Source organism: Amaranthus tricolor, chromosome 5, assembly GCF_026212465.1.
Source record: "Amaranthus tricolor cultivar Red isolate AtriRed21 chromosome 5, ASM2621246v1, whole genome shotgun sequence".
Lineage (NCBI taxonomy): Eukaryota > Viridiplantae > Streptophyta > Magnoliopsida > Caryophyllales > Amaranthaceae > Amaranthus > Amaranthus tricolor.
This window is the reverse complement of record NC_080051.1, coordinates 23,630,051-23,638,069: the sequence shown is the minus strand read 5'-3', so window position 1 is coordinate 23,638,069 and position 8,019 is coordinate 23,630,051.

Sequence of the window (8,019 nt, the reverse complement as noted above, 5' to 3'; positions counted from 1 at the left end):
TACAAAGGCAAGGGAGAATGGTGTTCAGCAACTCGGTGATCCGCGTACCTTTCATCAGAAGTATAATCATAGTTCTCTCTCCTTCTACTGGTGCTATATGTCATGTCTCTATAGGCTTGAGTGGGTTCTCTACGCGAGTATGAGTCGTAGGGGTCACATTCAATTGGAAATCTTGATTCTCAGAAGGGATTAAATCTTGATGATCTATGACTCTGTTCCTTCTATAAGAATCATCAACTTCAGAGACTCTATCATAGGAATATGTAGTGGTGTATTCTGGTAAAGGACGATATAAAGGTGCTGGAGCCACAGCTGACTGGTAGGATTGTCTCTCATAAACAGGACGTTCGTTATACCTGTCAGCTACGACCAAAGGAGCACACCTTATTTCTTCCCTGTCAGCTCTGACCAAAGGAGCACGCCTTATTTCTTCCCTGTCAGCTACCACCAAAGGAGCACGCCTTATTTCTTCCCTGTCAGGTACGTAATACCTGTCAGCTACGACCAAAGGAGCCCGCCTTATTTCTTCCCTGTCAGCTACCACCAAAGGAGCACGCCTTATTTCTTCCCTGTCAGCTACGACCAAAGGAGCATACCTATTTTCTTCCCTGGCAACCTTCCGGCTTCTTACCCGCTCAAAATATCTAGCTATTCCTCTGGAGATATCCTCTATCCTTTTCCTTTTTCTGTCACAATGTGCTGGTGATTTTCTGGCAGCTGCTCTTCGGCTCGTGCTTGCTGCTTGCACAGCAGCTTCTTTTCGGCTTGCATTTGCTGCTTTTGCGGACGAAGTGGTGACAGCTGCTCTTCTGCTTGCACTAGTTGTTTTCAGACATTCAGTTTTGTGACATGAATTTCATTTTCACCAACTGTAGGAAAAATTGATTCTCTTGCATTTAGAAATTCTCTAGTCTATGTTAAAACAAAAATTGGTTTTAAAAACTAAAAATCATTTTTGTCAATTTTTGTATTTAAATAGAACTTGGTGTAAACTATCATGAGTATTTCGAATCACTACACAGCATCCAAATAATATTAATATTGATTCTAAAATAAATAATTATTCACTACAACACATAATTTGCTTTTAGTGGGATTTTTTTAGCGATATTTAATTTAAATGACAATGCTTCAAATTTCTAATAGTATATATAGTGGATTTAGTGACATTTATTAGACTCTTTAGGAGCATAATAAAAAATCATACTAAAATTTTTCGCAATAAGATTTAGTGACAGATTTCAATTATGTCACTATAGACAATAGTAATAATTACATATGCCACTAAAGACCAAATAAAGTATCACTAAATCATTTTATAGTGAAACTTAAATATAAAAACCAATAATTATTACACTTAAAATATAAATCAGTGATATTTTTAAAACACAACTAAATTTAATGTCACAAAAGGTTAGTTGCATTGATTATTATTTCATTACCTTATTTTCTTATGATGTTTATAGGGAATAACAGGAACCTCTTTGAAGAATTGCACACTACATTATGCACTGTACAGGAATTATTTTTCGCTGTGGGCACTTGCTGAATATAGAAACCATGTTTCATTGCCTTCAGCCCAATAAATAGCAATATTCAATTCATATGTTTCATAGCCACCAAAATGTAGCATTTTACAATAATGTTTAGCCTTCTTTTCTAATAGTATTTTTTTGGGCTACCATGATGTAATATTTGTGAATTATAGCCATGTGATATTATTTGTTTTTTAAATTAATAAATAATATTATACGTCATAAAATAAGCACTATATATATATATATATATATGTGGCGAATTACATCTAATAATTATGAACTTTAAAATTCTAGTGGAGGGGTCGCTTATCCAACCACACATTACACTCAATAAATTTAAAAAAATATTTGAAAGTTTTTAGATTGTCACCCAAAAATGAAGCGCTATAGTGTACGAATTTGGGTGTAAAATAAGCCAGTAGGGTATGTTTTGTATTATGTAATTAGGTTGTCTTACGAAGCAATTTGCTACATTGTTTGAGAATACTGTCAAAAGAGCAAGAGCACATAGGTCCATACTCCATAGCATAGGAGGTTAAGAAAAATATAGGGTAATAACTTGACGCCTAACGGGTAGGTCTAAAGAGTTGACAAACTTCATGAAAATGAAAAAGATCAACATTTTATACCAATGAGAAAAATGGGTTAATACAACACATAAAATTAATTCATTAGGTTTAAAATATATTTGGGTTAAATTCCTAATATTTAACCCGCCAACTAAAGAACGAAAGTTTGAAGATTAATTAATAAGATTGAATTTAATCAGTACATAACTCTAATTGCTATACATAAAAAGATTTTAGGATCATATTTGAATTAGGTGATTCCCAATATCCTAGACCTTTTTATTATTAGATTTACATCATTTTATCCGTATTTTTTAGCTATTAGTTATATAATCAACCTACTTTATATTTTTCTTCATTAATTATTAAAAGTACCAAAGTAGTTAGTCTAGCTTTCCTGAGTTCGATCCATAGGCTCAACATACACTTATCGCTTGCAGCTAAAATAAAATTTCTTATCCGTTTATAACATGTAACTCACATATGTGAGAACTAATTTTTTTGAGTTAAATAATGCAAATTCAAACAACAGATGTGAGTAGTGTATTTGCCGTTCTATATTCCTTGAATTGTGGGCAAATGATAAGTACATGTATCCAAAAAAATAAACAACAAAAGGTTAATTTGAAAAATTAAAAGTTAGTTTAAGGAATATTCCATCCATTCTATTGCATTTCTCCTATTTCAATACGTTCGAGTTTTCAAAAATCATTAGAGAATACATAAAAATTGACTTTGTGTGGTAGACTTAATTAAGGACTATTTAAAGGTAAAAAAAACCATTAAAATAATCTACTTATATAAAAAAAAATATAGCCAAAAATTAAAATATAAAAGATTAATAAGTTATCACAAGCTAGAAACGAGAAAGTGTTGGTGGGAAGGACTTCAGTTGGAAAATAGTGGAGATTGCAGATGAAAAAAGGAACAAATCAATTGTACCCCCTAAATTATGGGCTCATGAAAACTACATGCTATATCTGTAAAATTACAAAATTGTTTGAATAGGAAAATTGCTATTAAATGAGGCAAATTTTAAGGACAAACGGAAATATCTAGTCTATAAAATATTTTCTCCGTGTTATAATATTTTGTATATTTTTCTTTTATATTAATTTCAAAATACTATAAATGTTTTTCTCTCGATCGATTCTTTAAAGTTGTTTCCATTTATTATTTAGGACCATCTTATTTGTTATTTCACTTAAGAATTTTTTTTTATTTATATCTTGGACATAAAAACCTAGTTATTCTTTAGTTTGATATTTGATTAATGCTTATATTTCCTACATATTTTTAACTAATTTTATTTTAGCATTTTTATGTTATTTATGTTCCTCATATAATTCTCACTACCATTATTTATTTTTTAATAGTCATAATTCCTATATTTTTTTTCCGCTAATTTATTTTATTATATTTTTAATGCATATGTTCCCCACTTTTTCTTTATTAAACTTATTATTCAATAAAAAAATATATTCACCATTTAAAAGATAATATTTTTCTTAATTTCTGTAAACATTTCTTGTGAAACTATGCAGCCGAGATATTATAAAATAATAACTTATAAATTATCCTATTTACTTTTATTTAATTCCTACTGTATTCTATATCTCATAAATTCTTACATTTTTATCATTATTTGAAAACAACAATAATATTTTTGCTATCAATTAATTATATTATTGATACTTATACCAAACGGAAATAGTGTAACTATGCAGTGGAGTATTGAATGAAGAATGCTTCAAACCTGTTTGTTAGTTTGGTCCGAGTCTTAAGCATTAGTTATTCTTTGAATAAGTTAGTAACTAATTGTTAGGTTTTCCTCTTTTAGTCTAAGTGGTCTTGTGTAAAGCCTATATAAAGGCATAAAGTTTGGTGATTTAATTAAAAAAAAAAAGAATTAAGCTGAATATTATTATCTTTCCTCTGTTTTCCATCTATTTTGCCAACAAATTCTGGTATCAGAGCCAGACAAAATAGCTCGTCTAACTCCACATAAATCAGCCTAACCCTTTCTTTTCTTCCACGCAGCAACACCAATAGTTCAAATCAGCTTCCACCAAGTCAAACAATGGCCTAAACCCTTCCGCTCAACCCCTAATTCCAATCTTCAAAGGCGAGAAATATCACCTTTGGAGTATCAAGATGCAAACTATGTTTAAGTCTCAAGAATTTTGGGACATTGTTGAAGGTGGATATAACGAAGTATCAGATGAGCCTGATCAACGATTGCGCGACAATCGTAAAAAGGATGCCAAAGCCCTATTCCTCATCCAATCTGCAGTAGATGATGATATATTTCCTCGTATATCGTCTGCAAAGACAGCTAAAGAAGCGTGGGAAATCATAAGGCACGAGTACTTTGGCGACAAGAAGGTAATCTCTGTTAAATTACAATCGCTTCTATCTAAATTTGATGGTCTGCAGAAAACCAAGAAGGAGTCTATGCAACAGTATCTCTCAAAGGTGTCGGGTATTGTTAATCAAATGAAGTCCTATGGTGAGCTATTGAGCAACGAATGAGTAGTATGCAAGGTGTTACGCAGCCTAGATCCCAATTTCAATGGAGTTGTTATTGCAATTGAAGAATCTAAGGATCTCTCAAACTACACATTTGACGAATCAATGTGTTCATTGTTAGCCCATGAATCTAGGTTTAAGAAAGATGAGGAGAAAGGTGAAGAAAAGACGCTTCAAGCGAGAGGTGAACCCTTCGTTAAGGGAAAGGCTGAAACGTCGAATAACAGAGGAGGTAGAGGCGATTTTCGAGGAGCCTATCGCGGACGTGGTCGCGGTAGAGGTCGCGGTTATGGTGGAGGACGCAATGGAGGATACAATCATAATCCCAGAAGCAATATTCAGTGCACTTATTGCAAGAAACTCGGTCATAATGAGACCAACTGTTGGAGCAAGCAACGAGATGAATCAAAAGCAAACTTCACCGAAACACCACAAGAAGAAAGCAACCTGTTTTTGGCTCATTCAAAACTTAAACCAATGGAGCATGGAATCTGGTTCGTGGACAGTGGATGCTCCAATCATATGTCAGGTGAAAAAAAATGGTTCAAGTCAATTGATAGCACAGAGCAATCAGTAGTGCGACTTGGCAATGACAAGCAAGTCCAAGAGGAAGCAGAGGCACAGTTGCAATTCCAACCTGCAATGGCGAGACAAAGCTCATTCATGATGTACAGTATGTACCCTCTCTTACTCACAATTTAATAAGTGTTGGACAGCTAATTAAAGGAGGATATTCAGTAATTTTTGAAAATGGCCATTGCAATATTCATGATCAAAATCGCAAAATTATGAGCATTAAAATGACCCCAAACAAGATGTTTTCACTAAATATTTCACAGGGTGAAACTAGAAAGGCACTAGTTGCAAAAGCAGAAAATGGGTCGAGCTTGTGGCAATTGCGATATGGTCACTTGAATGTCAATGGTCTACGACTGTTAAGCAATAAAAATATGGTTCTTGGCTTGCCTAAAATCGAGTCTCTTGAGTTTTGTGAAGGGTGTGTGTATGGCAAACAAAGCAGGCTAGCATTTCCTAGTGGTGATTCTTGGCGAGCTTCCGCTTGTCTATAGCTTATCCACGCTGATTTATGTGGACCAATGTCAATTGAATCGCTAGGTGGAAGTCACTACTTCCTATTATTCGTCGATGACTTCAGTCGCATGAATTGGGTCTATTTTTTGAAGAAAAAATCTGAAGCTTTTGAGCATTTCAAGAAATTCAAGGCACTTGTGGAAAAACAGAGTGGATGTCAAATTAAAACTCTTCGCACTGATCGTGGAGGAGAGTTTGTTTCAGAGGAGTTTAATCACTTTTGTGAGGAGAATGGCATTCACAGGGAGCTTACTGCTCCTTATACGCCTCAACAAAATGGCGTTGCAGAAAGGAGGAATCGCACTATTGTTGAGATGGGACGAAGCATGCTCAATGCAAGGTGCATTCCAAAAATATTCTGGGCTGAAGCCGTGGATACTGCAGTATATATTCTCAACATTTCTCCCACGAAAGAAGTCTATGATCAAACACCATATGAAGCTTGGAAAGGTCGCAAACCCAAGGTGAGTCACTTACGTATTTTTGGTTGTGCAGCTTATGCTTTAGTAAACTCTCGTTCAAAACTTGATGAGAAATCACAAAAATGTATCTTCGTGGGCTATAGCACTCAATCTAAAGCATATAAGTTATATAATCCTGTAAGTGGCAAAGTAATTATAATTAGGAATGTTAAATTCAATGAAAAAGCTTGCGGGGAATATGGAAAAGTTGGTGCTCCAACAACTAATTCTCAATCGATTACTAAAGAAGAACAATCTCCACCAGAGATGCCTCCAAATAATGTTAATGAAGCACATACTTCTCCTGCTATACCCGTCAGAAGCGCAACTGCAACACCGGACAGTTCAAGAGGCACCTCCCCCGCTAAGTCTAGCTTATCATCAGAAACACCACCACGAAAATTCAAGTCTCTAAGTGAGGTGTATGAATCATGCTCGTTTGCTTTATACGTGTCAGACCCAACCTGCTATGTTGAGGCAGTTGAGCATGAGTAATGGGAGGAAGTAATGCTAAAGGAAATGACAGCAATTGAGCGCAATCACACATGGAAATTGGTTGATTTACCTCAAAAAAAAACTCCAATTGGACTTAAATGGGTCTATAAGGTGAAACATAATGCAGATGGTAGTGTTCAAAGGTACAAAGCAAGACTTGTAGCCAAATGGTATGCACAACATCAAGGCATCGATTTCGATTGAAACCTTCTCACCTGTAGCACGTTTTGAAACAGTGAGGATGCTTCTGTCTTTGGGTGCCAAATTAAAACTACCTATTTATTAATTTGATGTAAAATCTGCATTCTTGAATGGCGACTTGGAGGAAGAAGTATTTGTGTCTCAACCCGAAGGTTTTGGTGCAAATGGACAGGAGCATAAGGTGTACAAGCTAAGGAAAGCACTCTACGGCGTAAAACAAGCGATAAGGGCTTGGTACAAGAGGATTGATTCGTATTTTCTGCAAAATGGCTTTATGCGAAGTGATAATGAGCCAAACCTGTACGTGAAAGGTAGCAAGCATTCTGATTTTCTGATTGTGTGCGTGTATGTGGATGATATGATCTACTTGGGATCATCACAAATTCTGATTGAAGAATTTAAGTCCTCAACGACGAAAGAATTTGAGATGACTGATCTGGGCAAGCTGAATTACTTCCTTGGACTCGAGGTAAGTCAAGTTGAAGATGGTGTGTTTATCTCACAAAGGAAATATGCAAAGGACCTGTTGCACAGGTTCCATATGTACAATGAAAAGCCTGCTGCAACTCCCATGAATACAAGTGAAAAACTAAGGCATGATGATGGTACTGAGGAGGCAGATTCAAGCTACTACAGGAGCTTAGTTGGTGGTTTGAACTATCTAACTCACACTCGTCCTGACATTATGTACTCAGTGAGTGTTCTCTCTCGCTATATGCATGCTCCCACAATGCAACATCTCGAAGCCGCTAAGAGGGTGCTACGCTATATCGGAGGAACGCTTGAGTATGGTATTTGGTATGCACAAAGTGCAGATTACAAGCTGTTTGGGTTCAGTGACAGCGATTGGGCAGGCTTTCTTGATGACAGAAGAAGCACCTCAGGTCATACTTTCATCTTAGGGTCAGGAGCAATATCATAGAACTCAAAGAAACAAGATATAGTGGCACTTTCATCGTCTGAAGCAGAGTATGTGGCTATTACATCTGCTGCTTGTCAAGTGGTTTGGCTGCGAAGATTGTTGAGTGAAGTAGGCTGTGAACAAGAGCAAGCTATGAAGATCTTCTGTGACAACAAAGCAACAATTTGCTATGACTAAGAATCCAGCGTATCACAGTCGAACCAAACACATCG